The following is a 13,745-nucleotide window of genomic DNA, read 5'->3' on the forward strand; positions in this document are numbered from 1 at the left end:
GCCGGGGGGGGTCCCTGCCCACCCCACCCCGCAGTGAGGCAGAGCCTGAGGGGTACCCAGAGAATAAAACCAGCCTCCCAAAGCCCAGCCTAGTCTCTTTAATCACCAGCAAAGCCGAGCCTGGCCAACGCAGGACCCAACACCCCTGCACACCCCACAGCAGTGCTGTCACCCCGCGGCAGTCCCTGGCCCCAGGAGGCTGGGGATTATGCCAGATCACTCACGTATAAAATTGCTTCTCGTCCAGCGAGGAGCCCGTCAGCAGGGGAAGCCACAATGGGCTCCGCTCGCCGCCTCAGCGCGGAGACCTGCCGGGTGGGCCCTGTGCCGCACGGCGATGTGGCGGCGGCGGCGGCGGCTGCAGTTTCCATATCTGGGCCATTCACCACTTGAGACTTTTAGCGCCCGGAGCAACAGCATGTACTGCTGATGAGTTCTTTCTGCTCCAGTAATTACAGTGAGGAATTTGTCAGAACGAGCTTTCTAAAACCTTCTTGTCTTGTTCTGATTTTACCTGGAGTGTAAAAAGTCATTAGTATGGTAAAACGGAGGCTGTGCTAAGCCAGCAAGCCATCCAGATAACGCAGTTTATGTCTACTACACACTCAATATCCAGCAAAAAAAGAAAAGGAAAAGGAAAAAAAAATGCTGGCTTTCTATTTTACCCAGATGGAGTTTTCCGTGATTGAAATTAGCAGGCTGGGAAGGCAAGCGGAGAAGGTGGCAGGGCTGTGGGCTGGGCACGGTGAGATGTGCCGGCTGCCGATGCCTCGTCTTCCCCCCCGGCGGCTGCGTCTCTGGCTGACAAGGCACGGAGAGACCCAGACGCCGGTCCCCTCAGGGATGGGCCAGCCCTGCTGTTTGGGGCAATTTGGGTTTCACCCACAACCCCTCTTTCAAGAGCTTCTCTCCTGCCTGCAAACACAAGCCCAGGTTCATTGGGTACATCCATCACGGTTTGGAGAGGCTCCTGCCAGCCCCAAGCCACAGCCCATGATGGGGCCGTGCTGTCCCCGTACAAAAAAGCCAGTGGAAAACTCATCCAGACGATGCCTCAGATCCCCCGGGACTGCTGCAAGCATACCACTGTGAAGCATTGAACCCAGGATGGGGAAAACCCCCTGATCCCATCATGGCCTGAAAATAACATCGTTTGTGGTTTCAAAGTCTCTCAGCCCCTTTGGGCTCCGGTTTCAGGGATGTTAGCAGATGTCAGGGAGCGTCTGGGGAATTCAGGCTTGAAATGAGCCAGGAAAGAAAAATCATATCAATAGGAAAAAAAAAGGAGCTGAGGTCAGGAGACGTTGCGAAGCAAGTGTCTGCACTCTCCCCGCTATTTTTGGCAGGGATCTGCAGCCCCGGTTTGCCCCAGGGGGAGACAGATAGGTGTGATAAGACCCGGGTCTTTCTTTTTATACTTTCCAGCCAAAAAATAATCAAAATTTAGCCAAATATAATGTGGCAAAGAGGATTTTGTTTACATACCCCTCCTCAATCTCTCTCCAGGGGATGATGCCTGGCTGGGTACCGCATCCATCCCTGATGCTGCTTCATCACTGTTCTCCCTGAAATCCGGTGGGAACTTCCACCCGCTGCGGCCTTTGGGGTTTTTTGTTAATAAGAAGGTTTAAAAAAAAAGAGAAGCTTCTGTCTTGGGCTCTAATCAAAGCATTTTCGTTTGGATTTAATTAAATGATAACTTTTTGGGGGCTGAAAGGAAACCCTTTGGTAGGAGCTGCTTGGATTTCAGGGTATTTCCAGCATCCCTGAAGGCCGCTTCAAAAAGAAGAAGAGATCACAAGGCAGAGCATCTCTCTCTGCTGATGCAAAACCCAAACCTTCAGATTTCGTCCCTTCTTATTTACTTTCATGAGCTACTTGGCAAAGTTCAATCAAGTTTAGAGATGTTTTTGGTGTCACCAGGTCTGTCTTTCGGGCCCAGAAATCCTGCGGAAGGGGAGAATATTTCATCCCCACCGTTATCTCCTGGAGACATGGCAACTCCCAGGTGCCAGGCAGGTATGTCAGTGCTTAGATGGGCATCTGGGGAATGATGTTTATAAGCCAGGCAGCAGATTAATCCCTGTGTACAACGAAGTTCGGCTTCTGCTTTTCCCCTTCCTTTTCCTCCCATGAGCTATTTTGGGGTGCAAAGACCCATTTTTCCCTTTGCTGAACCCCGACTCTGCATGCCTGAAGGGCCCTGGTGTGCAATTTGCAGCACCTCTGATTAATATTAATTATTCCCTCTTACTAACAATGTGAGACCCCATATCTCTGTGCCCCGGAAAGGCTGGCGACTTCATGCTCTGCTCCCAGGGTAAATGGCAGGTGAATAAGATTAGGAGCTGTGAGTGTGTGCCATCTAAAAGCCTTAACCAGCAATTCCCAGAAACGGCGGGGAAATAATTCAATATTATTTACGTGATGCTGCTATGTTGGAGCCAGGCTTGGATCACGGCTCCCAGAGGCGCAAAGGGGTCCTTGATTCCACCCGCCCCATGAGTAGGCTCCTAACAGGGTGTCAGAGGTATTAAAGGGACAGATTTGGGAGAGTAATGGTGATGGGAAAGGTGTGGGTGCTTCACTTTCCTCCCCAGGCTCCCCATCTGCCGCTCCTGAGTGTCTGCAGCCAGATGTGGATGTTCCCAAATGGCACCTGCAAATCCACCCCTCCCAGTCTGGCTGTCACCCTGTGGTGGTGGTGGGGCTGTGGAGATGATTTGGGGTGTTTGGCGTGCCAGTAAAGCTGCCTTTGGTTCCAGTGCTGGAGAAGAACAGCGTTCATCCAGCTACTATTTTTATTTTGCTGAAAAAATGGCAGTTTTGGATTGGCAGAGGGAAACAAGATACCACTTCAAGGTCAAGCTCCAGTGGCTTTGGCCAAAAAGACAGAAAAATAACCCCATGCAGATGAATCAAAGCATCCAACCTTGCGGTCCCGGGGGGGGGGGGGGCGGATTTTCTTTCGGCTCTTTGCCCAAACCCAGAGCCAGAAGCTGTCCGCAGACATGGAGACACGTGTGGCCAGGGACCCTGCTGCCCCACGCTCACTGCTCTCCATGGCTCCGGCTCGGCCCTTGCCTGATTTTTCTGCCCCTTTTTCTAGCCCCATCCCCAGTTTCCAGCATTTTGGCTATTGCACCACTCTGCAGTGCTGCCCTTGACCCTCCTCTTCCCCCCTCCATCACGAGGATGAGGAGGGTCTGAGGATGCTGCCAGATGGATCATCCCTCGGGGAGGGCTGGAGGGCTGATCTGAGACGTTGATTTAATGCGAGCGCTGCAGTTTACTCACTAAAAGAGGTACAAAATCACTTGTCAAGCATGTAACCTGGGATTCGGTCAAGGGGAAAGAGAATTCAATTATTTGTCAGAGTATATTCCCCACCGCTCGAAGCCGCTGGCGAGGGCAGGGTCTGAAAGCTGCCCCGGTGGGATGTGCCCATTCCATCCCTGTGCCACCCAAACAAGCACCCGTTCCTTGGGGACACGTGTCTTCACCAGCAAGTCCCCCTCTGCTGAACAGCGGGTGTTCTGAGATGTGCCCTCGATTCTAGGAAAGCATCAAGTGGTTTTACTGGCTGGGCCAGGATTTCTTCACCTCCCCATCCTTGCCCAGACCCTTCGGCATCCCTGGGTGAAGCACTGGCAATGGGAAAAGGGAGTTAAAGTGGCTGGAAAATGCTCTTAACAAGCCTCAAAGCCATTTTACGTCCTCACATTGTTTCCAGTAATAAAGTCGGGTTATTACAAAAATCTATTACCATCAAAAGCCGCTGGTAAACCTCCAATCCATCCGCTGTGAGGTTTAATATTCCTCCTGGAGAGCTTTCCCTTTTCTGTGGCACTGGGTCCTTATCTGCCATCACCCGCCTGTGCGGGCTGCGCCACGATCAGATTGGGTTTGCAATTTGGGAGACGGTGTTTGATTTCAAATCCACAGGATTTTGGTTTCGGCGTGCCGGAGCTGTTGGATCCTGCTGGGATGCAAAGGACCCACAGGGTGTGGGGGGGCAGGCGGGGAGACCCGGGCGACGCCATGGGGCTCAAAGGTGTGAGTTGGGACACCCCCCCCCAAAAAAAAGCCCCACAAATTAAATATGGAGATTTTATTAATAGCAAAATTATCTGCCAGCAGATGAAGTGCAGAGCCCCAGTGTGTGCACCAGGGTTCAACGGCTGTTGCAAAGAGCAGCAGCTTTTGGGGGGGGCCACGCTGCACCCCTGAGATGGGCTGGCAGCAGAGTGATGGGAAATGGGATTTTTCCCCCAAGTTTCTGGTAGTTTTAGAAAGGGATGAGGAGAAATCTGCTTTGGGATGGTTGGAAACTACTGCTTCTCCCCTCTCCCCAAATTATGGTCAGATGGAAACGTGGAGGAATAAGGAAATTAATAAGGAATAAGGAATGAGGAATAAGGAATAAAGAAATAAGGAACAAGGAATAAAGAATAAGGCATAAGGCATAAGACATAAGGGATAAGGAATAAGGACTAGGACAGGGTCCGTTCCTGGCCCCAGGCTCCGATCCCAACCCCATGGTCTGGGACCACCCTGTTGCTGCAGACCCTGAACAGAAAAGCATCCTCCTTGTAGCCAGGTTTTGGGACTGCTCATGCAGGGGATGCTGCCGGAGCTGCCACTCACTTCCCGCCTGGGTAAGTGGGAGTCCAGGATGGAGACTTAAGTGACAAATTGCCTGCTTTTTAGTGGGATTAAAAATAGACAGCGGGCTCCTGGGATGGCACTAACGCTCTGGCAGATCTGGCTTGCGGCCGGGCTGATAACGCTGGCGCCGGTGTGTTTTCCAGAGAGCTTTGGGGAGGCAGACGGGGAGACAGCGAGCCCCACGGTCCCGGGGGAAGCAGGGCTCACTGTGGCGGGGAGGCAAACCTTGGGCCCAGGACCAGCATCGATCAGGGGCCGCTGTTAATTGCTATTAGAGACGCAGGGCCTCGGGGGACTGCTCACCCAGCTCGGGTTGTGCTGGTCTCAGTCCGGGGCGGGCTATAGCCCATAAGGAGGATGGGAGCTGGCGGCACTGGTCGGGTCCTTTCCACTCTTGCTGGGCTCTGCTTTGGGGGTGGGAAGGATTTTCCCCTGGGTTTTCCCAGGACCAACACATCTGCAGGGACCCAGCAATCAAATCACAGCTCTGCACTGGGGAGAGGCTCCTTTTGGGGTCCCTCTGCTCAGCCACAGCCCTTGCTGCTGGCCAGAAGTCTCAGATGCATATAACTAAGAGCGGGTAGTGCAAGAGGGGGTAATTAATTAAGATCACTAATGGATGGAGCAGGGCTGGGCAGGTGCTCACACCCCCACTGGCCTGGCTTTTCCCATGGGAATCGCCCTGCTGGTGAGCATTCCTGCCTCCCCCCACCCTGGGAAGGCTGTTCGGGGCCAGCCCTGCCACTGGGCACCTCCAATGAGCCCGTGTGGTCTTGCAGGCTTCTGGAGGGGGAATATAAATCTTTCAAGGCTGCAAATGTCTTTTTTTTTTTTCTATTCTAGGTGAAGAAAATGGATTTTCTTTGCAACTCTCTTCAATGTCACTGTTCTGAAGAGATGGGAGCGGACGCTGTTTGTGCACCACAGACCCCTTCCTGCGCAGCCAGGCAGAAACTCGCTGCTTTCCCTTGCCTGCCCTTTGCATATTCTTATTTTTCTCGCTGCCTGGTTCTTTTAGGAGTTTTGTATGTACCAGGACGATGCCTGATGCTACAGAGAGGAAACTTGTGCAGCATCAGTGCCATGGCATCCCATGGGCCAGCCTGGGGTCCCCCTGTGCTGCAGCCTGTGGGCACCCTTCAGAGGATGAGCACAGCTCTCCCAAGGGCTGAGATCTGCATTAAAAGGATGCTGGGATGGTAAAATTAAATCACCCACTCACAGAGCCAGGGATGGGGCTGAAGCCCTGGGGGACGCCAGGGGAAGGGCAGAGAGAAGCCTGCGAAGGGGGGTCAGCCCTTCATGCTGTCTGTGCTCCATGATTTGGGGGGACTTGGGCATCCACCCTCGGAGAGGATGGAGAAGTGCTTTCCCATGGGAGCAAACAGCCTGGTTGCTTGGGGGGAGCCTCTCGGAGGCGACAGGTTGCTCAGGGCAATTTGTAACAAATCCCAGTGATTTGTGGGGTCCTGGCTCTCATGAAACTCTAAATCAGTGGTGGTCCCCCAAAGTTCACCTTCAGGCAGGGCTGGAACCAGGGCTGGGAGGAGTGAGTGGGGAAGCGGGAGAGGGTGAAGCCCCAGGGGGCTGAGGAACTGGCGGGGGGCTGCGGTGGGACCCCCAGCCACAGGACACGGTGGCAGGGCTCAGCCCCCCCCTTTGCTGCCCTTTCATGGCCTTCTGGAAATGACCCAAAATACAAAACCATTTTGACCTGTGCACAGGGGCAGGCGGGGGCGAGGCGAAGGGAGGTGACAAAGGACACCCTGCAAGTCGGTGGCAGGGGCTCAGCCCTTTTGTCTACCTCTTGCAGAGCCCTTAAAGGCCATTTGACTTTGCAAAGCATAATCCCAGGCTAGGGAAATGCAGCCCACGTCCTAGCAGCCCCCAGGCGAGTGGGGGACCCTCATCCTTCACACCCAGCTCTGGGAGAGGAAGAGGAGGCTGAGGAAGGGTGCGATCATCCATCAGACCCTCCCAAGAAGGTCCAAAAAGGGCTGCAGACGTCAGAAAAACCATCCCCACGTCCAGCCCCGTCAGCAGGGTTGATGTAAAGGGTGCATCAGACACATCACTGAAGACGTCGGGGGCTTTAATTGAGATGTGACCACCTGTAGCCAAATACTGAATCATCTTTGGCCAGACACCGTCAAGGTCAGGAGCATTTCATTTGAAAAACTGCTGAGCTCTGATAGAAATTGTTGCTAGAAGGCTTAAACACTGGCTTTTGCCACAAAATTGTGATCCTTTCCCTGCCTGCCTCCGAGACAGCCCAGCAGCTATCCTGCTGGAAAATCCTCCCTTTCTCCTGACCATTCCCCATCCTTCCCTTCCACGTCTGGACTTTCTAGGGGCTTTATTTTCTTTTAAACGGCTGCTGCATATCGAGCAGAGAAATGACGTTGAAGGAGGCTCTTTTGACCCCAGCACTATAATTATTCCAGACTCCAGCAATGCATGTGGTTCAAATGTTATTTTCCCTGATGCCTGCCAGCCCTGGCTGGTGGCTTCTTTCCATCGGATATGGGATTGCCTGCGGTCCCGAAGTCTCAGCGCAGGTGATGGGGATGCAGGCAAAGCCCTTTGCATGGGTTTCCGGGCAGGTTTTTGCATCCTGTGAATGCCCAGGTGCAAAATGAGGGGTTTTCCTGATGGTTTCAGGCACATTTTGGGTGAGACTCAATTTCTGCTGCCTCTGGGGCTGCCGCTGCCCACTCTCTGCCAGCTCGAGCCTGCACTGGCCATGACACCGGTCCTTCTGGTGCAGGCAGCAGGTTGCTGTTGGCCCCAGAGAGCAAAGCAAGGAGCTGAACCCAACCCCTGCTCCTATCTCTGCCTTCCTCCTGCACCCCCCACTCCAAAATCACAGCAGCCCACTCCCACTCAGGTCTGCCTCCTCCATCCCTCCCCAGGGCTGCTGAAGGGGTTAACCCACTTTGTGCAAAACCAGATGGGAAAATGTTTGCTGCTAAATGAGCTCCTGAAAAATTCATGGTCCTAAATGGTCTTCCAGGGGGTTCTTCCCCCTCAAGGAGTGGGAAATCCCAGCTGGGAGCTACTAATGGCAGGAAGGAAAGGGCTTTGCTGGGCCCCGCTCCAGATGGGACCCCACGCCCCCGGGACACCCTGGCCATTACCGGGGTGGCCATTAAGCAGTGCTGGGGCTGACCCAGATGAATTAGCAGCTGCTCCATCATTATCCTGCTGGACATGCCAGCCGGGCAGGCGCTGGGGATGGGGCTCTGAACTCTGGGATAAAAGCCAGGCTCTGGTTTCGCCTCTGAGGGCTGGCAGGCGGGGGTGGGCAGCTGCCCCATCTGCCTGCAGCGGAGCCCCGACAGCCACTCATGAGCCTCTGGGAGGAACTAGGGCTGTGTTTGATGACTCCTTGCCTGCAGTTAGCTGCTCCAGCACTCAGTTGCCAGCCCTGGAAGGAGATCCCCCAGGGAGGTATCTGCTGGTGTTGAACCATGTCCCGTGGGAGGAGGCATGGAGGGGGCACGGGGGGAACCCCCCTCCTGCTGCTGGTCCCTGGCATTTTGGAGATGATTGAGTGCTTTTTGGGGTGCAGCATGGTGCCCAGCTTGGGGCCACTCTGCAATGGGTGTCCTGTAGGAGATGCTCATGGTGGTGGGACCCTGGAGCTGCCACCACCCCGTGCCCCAGAGCAAACTCAGCCCAATGCACTGTGGTGCCTCCAAAAGCAAGGCAGGCTGCGGGATGCTCAGCCAGTCTCAACCCTTCTCCCAGAGCCTCCCCCCGCCACCATCTCCATCCCCAAAGAGCTCTGTTGTGACAGGTCCAGCGAAGGGGAAAGGGAGGCCCTGCTCACTGCCAGGGCCTCTTGCCGCTTGGTTGGCAACAGTCCTCGGCCCTGGTGGTGCTGGGGCAGGTGGCAGAGGGGCCCCGCTGCAGGGGACACAGAGCCACCAGTACAGGGGTCCTCACCCAGAAAGGTCACGGTGGCCATGGGGAGATGGGGATCCAAGATGAGGAGCATCTGGGGTGAGGGGGCAGAGAGGGGCAGTGTGGGAGGGATGGAGGGAGGGTGGGATGGATGGAGGAATGGAGGAATGGGAGGAAGGGATGGAGAGATGGCTGGAGGGAGGGTTGGAGGGATAGAGGGGTGGGTGAGGGATGGAGGGGTGGAGGGATGGGGTGGATGGGCAGGGAGAGGGTATAGAGGGATGGACAGGTGGATGAATGGACAGATAGAGGATATAAAGGGATGGATGGATGGATGGACGGATGGGCAGACAAAGAAAGAGGACACATAGATGGATGCATGGATGGAGGTGTAGGTAAATGGAGAGACAAGAGAGAGGATATACAGGGAGGGATGGCTGCTGGCTGGACAGGTAGCAGCTGACCATCCCAGCGACCAGATCCAGAGTTAGATGGACCTTTGCTCTCATCTGAACTGGCCATTTTCATGCTCCCCTGGTAAGCATCCCAGCCTCAGAGAGCTGGTGGGATCTCATCTCACTCGGCCACTGCCAGGCTGTCAACCTTGGGCCAGCCGTGAGCACCGGTGCTTACCAAGACAGTGCTTGGGTGACAGCCCCCTGCCAGGCAAGCAGGTTCCCCTGCCCTCGGGGGACAACCCACGGCCAGGCACAGGCAGGTCCCCCTGCCCTCTGCGCTCTCTGAAGGGCCAGTTTTTCTTTCCATTCCTGCAGTAGCAGCTCCATGGGGCATGCACAGCTCTGACGCTGGGGCTGGACAGGTGGAGAAGCCGCTCTTGCCATGTTTTTCCTGCTCCGCATCTCACTGTGGCTCTCCTCGTGCCAAAAAGGGACCTTTTGAGGCTGAGGTATGCGTGTGTTTTTGTCAATTTTCTGCTGCCTTTTCCCCAGCTTACAGTGAAAACCCATTACCGGGATAATTGCACAGCACCAGACTTCATTGCATCCCACCGGGACCCATTTTGCAGGGGTTGGAGTGTTCATCAGCCGGCCTCGGGTGGATGTGCTTCCCTGGGAAGGATTGCTGGGGGCAGATGGACCTGGCGAGGGGTGAGCGGGGGTGATGCGATGGGTGCAGGGCTGAGCATCCCAGGAGCGGGCGAACTGGCCAAACAGCCTTTTCCATGCAATTCCCAGCTGAACCCACCCTGAGGACAGCCAGATCCTCTGGGACAGAGCTGCAGGGTGGCAGGATGCTGAGGACCCACAGGTCAGTACATGTCAATGAGCACATCTTGCCTGATTTGGGGCTGTGCAAGGATGTTCCCGAACCCTATGCCTCACCCTGCAAATCAACCCAGCTCCAGCCCAATCTCTCCATTGCCCACGAATTGCCCAGGATTGGCTCAAGTCCAGAGCATTCCAGCTGGGGAGATGGAGGTGGGGGAAGAAAGCGGCTCGGATCCTTCCCACCGGGCACACATGCACTGGAGGGGGCTTGTCCAGGAGCTATTTGGCGTGATGGAGGGGATACCAGGGCCACGCTGGGGCTGTGGGAAGGCTGCACCCCATGGTGAGCTCATCCCCGCAGCACCATTAAGGGCTTCGCAGCCCCAAATCCTCACCACACCACCAGCCCCCCCCCCCAGCCCCTTATCTGATTAGGGACCAGGGAGGCCTAAAAGCCTCTGGAAAACCAAACTGCCGAGCCAAGCGAGGGGGCGACTGGGAAACCAAAGCAAATGGGCTTTTCTCCTCCCCTTAAGTGCTTTTCCCTGTCTTTCTGTCTTGGGCAGAGAGGCAGGGAAGGGGGAGGGAAATGGGGATGGAAAGGCGAGTCAGGGCAGCCGGGTGTCCCCCAGCAAGAGCGTAGGGATGCTGATGGGGACCTGTCCTGCAGACACAGCCACCACGCACTCTCCTGCACCCCTGCAAGGTCCCAAACAGCACAGTATGGGGAGCGAGGCTGGAAAAGAAGGGATTCTGCATTTTTTTATATGCTTTTTTATATATGTATAGGTGTTGGTGAGGTCTGGGTGGAGGTGGCAGTAACTCCTCCAAGAGTGGGGTCCCTTTGCAGGCAGGGGCTTGCAGACACCCACCCTGCCTCCTCGCTGCCCTCCAGCCCACTCAAGGTCTAGAAATAAATGGTTGCAGCTCCGGAGTTGTTTGGAGATGATGAACATCCCTCCTCGCTCTGTGAGACCCCGTCCATCCCTTCGGGCTCGGAGGAGAAACCAGCTGCAACCTCATCAGCCTTGCGGGAGGGAGCGGGGCCAGGGGTAAGGCTGACCCTGCCTGCTCCTGCCTGCCAGCCTGCTGCCCGCCCTGCCACGCGCCCTGCTCTGGGCGGGTGTATATCCATAGGGGCTATAGGGTCTGTGTCCCAGGCACTGAATCCGCCGGTGCTCTGAGTTTTCCCATCAGCCCTCCTGCACCCCCAGGCACCGCAAGGGCTTTGGCGATCGGCAGGTTGGGATCCGGCTGTCACCAAAATCCCGAGGTCAGGATGCAAACCATGATTTTGCTTAAGGCAGAACCTGTTGCCTTTGGTTTCCAGGTGTCTGCTGATGCCTTGCTCCCCTCAAGGGCTTGATGTTTGATTTAGGTGCTACAAATCCCCTCAACCCCTCCAAAATAACAACAAAATGACAGGCTGGTCCTCACTGTGCTGCTCCCTGCATCTAACAGCACCCAGCACTGGGTGCTGGTGGCCTCAGCGCTGCCATCAGCCCACTGTTCATTTCGGACGAGCTGCTTTTGAACTCATCCAAGTGGCTAAATCCTCCCCCGAATCTCCACGGGGTTTTTTATTTTGGGTGAAAAAAAAAAAAAAAGCAAACAGCAAGGCAAGAAAAGAAATGCTATTGCTGGCCTCCCTGGCTGCCAAGATAACCGCCCCCTCCTAACGAGCTGCTGTAATTAGGTGCCTTGAATCCTCGGCACTGGAGAAACGTGGTGTTCATCAATTTTCTGCGAGGATGCCGGAATGCTCCGTTTTAATACGGGGTGTTTCAGCGTGCAATGGATGCTCTCACATGCACACAAAGCAGAGCCCGGCACCCGGCCGCAGGGATTTACACCATCGGTCCTGCCCTGCGAGGGAAGCACAAGCTTTGGCATTTGCCTCTTTTTTTCCCCGGAAATGCAGCAAAAAATGGAAGTGGAGAAATTTCCCCATGGGGTAAAAATTTTTGGAAGGAAAGGGGAAAAAAATTACTGCTGGTGTATTGAGATGTTCCCTTCTGAACTGCTGGGTCCGCTGGATTTCCTGCTCACGGGGCCATTTCATTCCCCCCATTCCCCTGTGCTGCGCCCCAACAACTTTGATAATGTTGACTTGTTATATTAGATAAAATATTAAAGGCCTATGATATAGCCCGAAATTAATATTTTAACAGAATGTAAAAGTCAAGGCAAAGATTAATCCAAACAGTAAAATTGAAATGAAACATTTTTATCTCGCAAGAAGGAAAGAGCTTGGCGCTACTGCTTTGATTCGCCCTTCCGTTACTTTTATATGCTATTAAAATATTCATTTTAATATTATAAATATTGCATTCAATATCCAATGCGCTGTTACACTCTTTGGGGCACCTGAAAGTCAAAACAATTTGCTGGCCGTGAGTACCATGGGGTGTCCTCAGGACCTGCAGCATCTCGGGGGTGAAATATCTCAGCCCATTTCTTGCTTCTCCCACCCATTTTCCTCTGCCAGCATCACCCTGGGAGGAAGGAGATGGGGTGGCCCTGGGGACCAGTGATGGGGACGGTCCCCAAGTGGGCAGAGACAGGGGGGAAGAGCAGGACAGAGCCATGGACCGAGGTAATGAGCCACAAACCCCATGAGGAAACTAGCTGGACAATTAATTACAATAAAAGGCTTTTTTTTCCCCTTGCCTTAGAAATAATAATATAAAATTAATTTATGGCAATTATGGGATTTCTATATTTATGTCATTATCAGAACTATATAAGGAAAGGCGGATGATATAAATGTATTTCGGGCACTGCTTTGAAGGGGAGGGAATTGATATATATTTTTAATCACGTTCCAGGACCAGCCATTCAGCTCCTGCACAGAATTAGCTGCCGGGCTGGGGTGCAAGAGCTCCAGCCGCTAACAAGGCAGCCGCTCTCGGAGAGAGCTTCTTGCGGGCAAGGAACTTCCCTGCCTGCATTAATCTTTATTGGAAAATAATGGGAAAATTGGAGGCTTGGGCTGAGAGATTCACTGTCCTGAGGCGTTCCCAGGGCTTTTTTTTTTTTTAATTCTTTCTGATTTACAGGTGATTTATCTTCTTTGGAGGGTCCTTGGGGTCACAGTGTGAAAAATAACAGCCCAGGGTGTCCCCCCAGGTGCAAACCCCAAGGCCTGGCTCTTGGCTTTTTATTTAAAGGCCCCGCCCCAAACGGTGGGGTTCAGTGCTTGTGTTTCCCCATGCTGCCGTATCCTAGGGGGGAGTTGCACCCCGTGAGCCCTCCCCGTCGCCTTTCATGGCCTCGTCCTTGCATTACCAGTGGAGCTGGGGAAAGCTCAGGTGTGCCTTGATGGGCATTGTCCCTGTGGGTGCCTCAGTTTCCCCATGCAAAGGGAAAGGGGGATCCCACCCCGGACTCTGCGCCCATCACCCAGGGGGCCCTTTGCAGCAGCCCCTGCACCCGCTGCCCACCTGCCTCCCCATGGCACGGCTCCACTGCGACACCTCCGCAGTGGCTCCCACAGGGATTAAGGCCGGATTCAGCGATTAGCACCTCCCGGGCACTGTTATCCCAGCGATTATTGCTGCCCTGGGATTACAGGCAGGTGAAATGCAGGCCAAGGATTAGCGGGGAGAGGCCGGGCTGTCCCAGCAGTGCGGATGCTTTCTGCCCGACCCGGCACAAACACCCTTGCTTGCGGTTTGCTCCCACAGCTGGGATTTATCCATATGGAGGTCAGTGGCTCCAAAGTGCCTCCAGCCCATAGGGTTTGTACCCCAAAATCCTTCCCCATGTAGGGGCTCAAGGGGCTGTTGCGATTGGGGTGGATGCGATGCCACTGGGAGTGAAGCCAATGCCACCGGGGTGCGAGGGACGTGTGGTGGGAGGTCACCGGTGCCGGCCAGTGTCCCCAGGCTGCCTGGGGGTGATGTGGGAAGCCAGACCCAGCCCTGCCTGGACATCCCTCAC

The sequence above is a fragment of the Nipponia nippon genome, unplaced genomic scaffold (genome assembly GCF_047370975.1).
Source record: "Nipponia nippon isolate SJK-2023a ecotype South Korea unplaced genomic scaffold, ASM4737097v1 scaffold_15, whole genome shotgun sequence".
Classification (NCBI taxonomy): Eukaryota; Metazoa; Chordata; class Aves; order Pelecaniformes; family Threskiornithidae; genus Nipponia; species Nipponia nippon.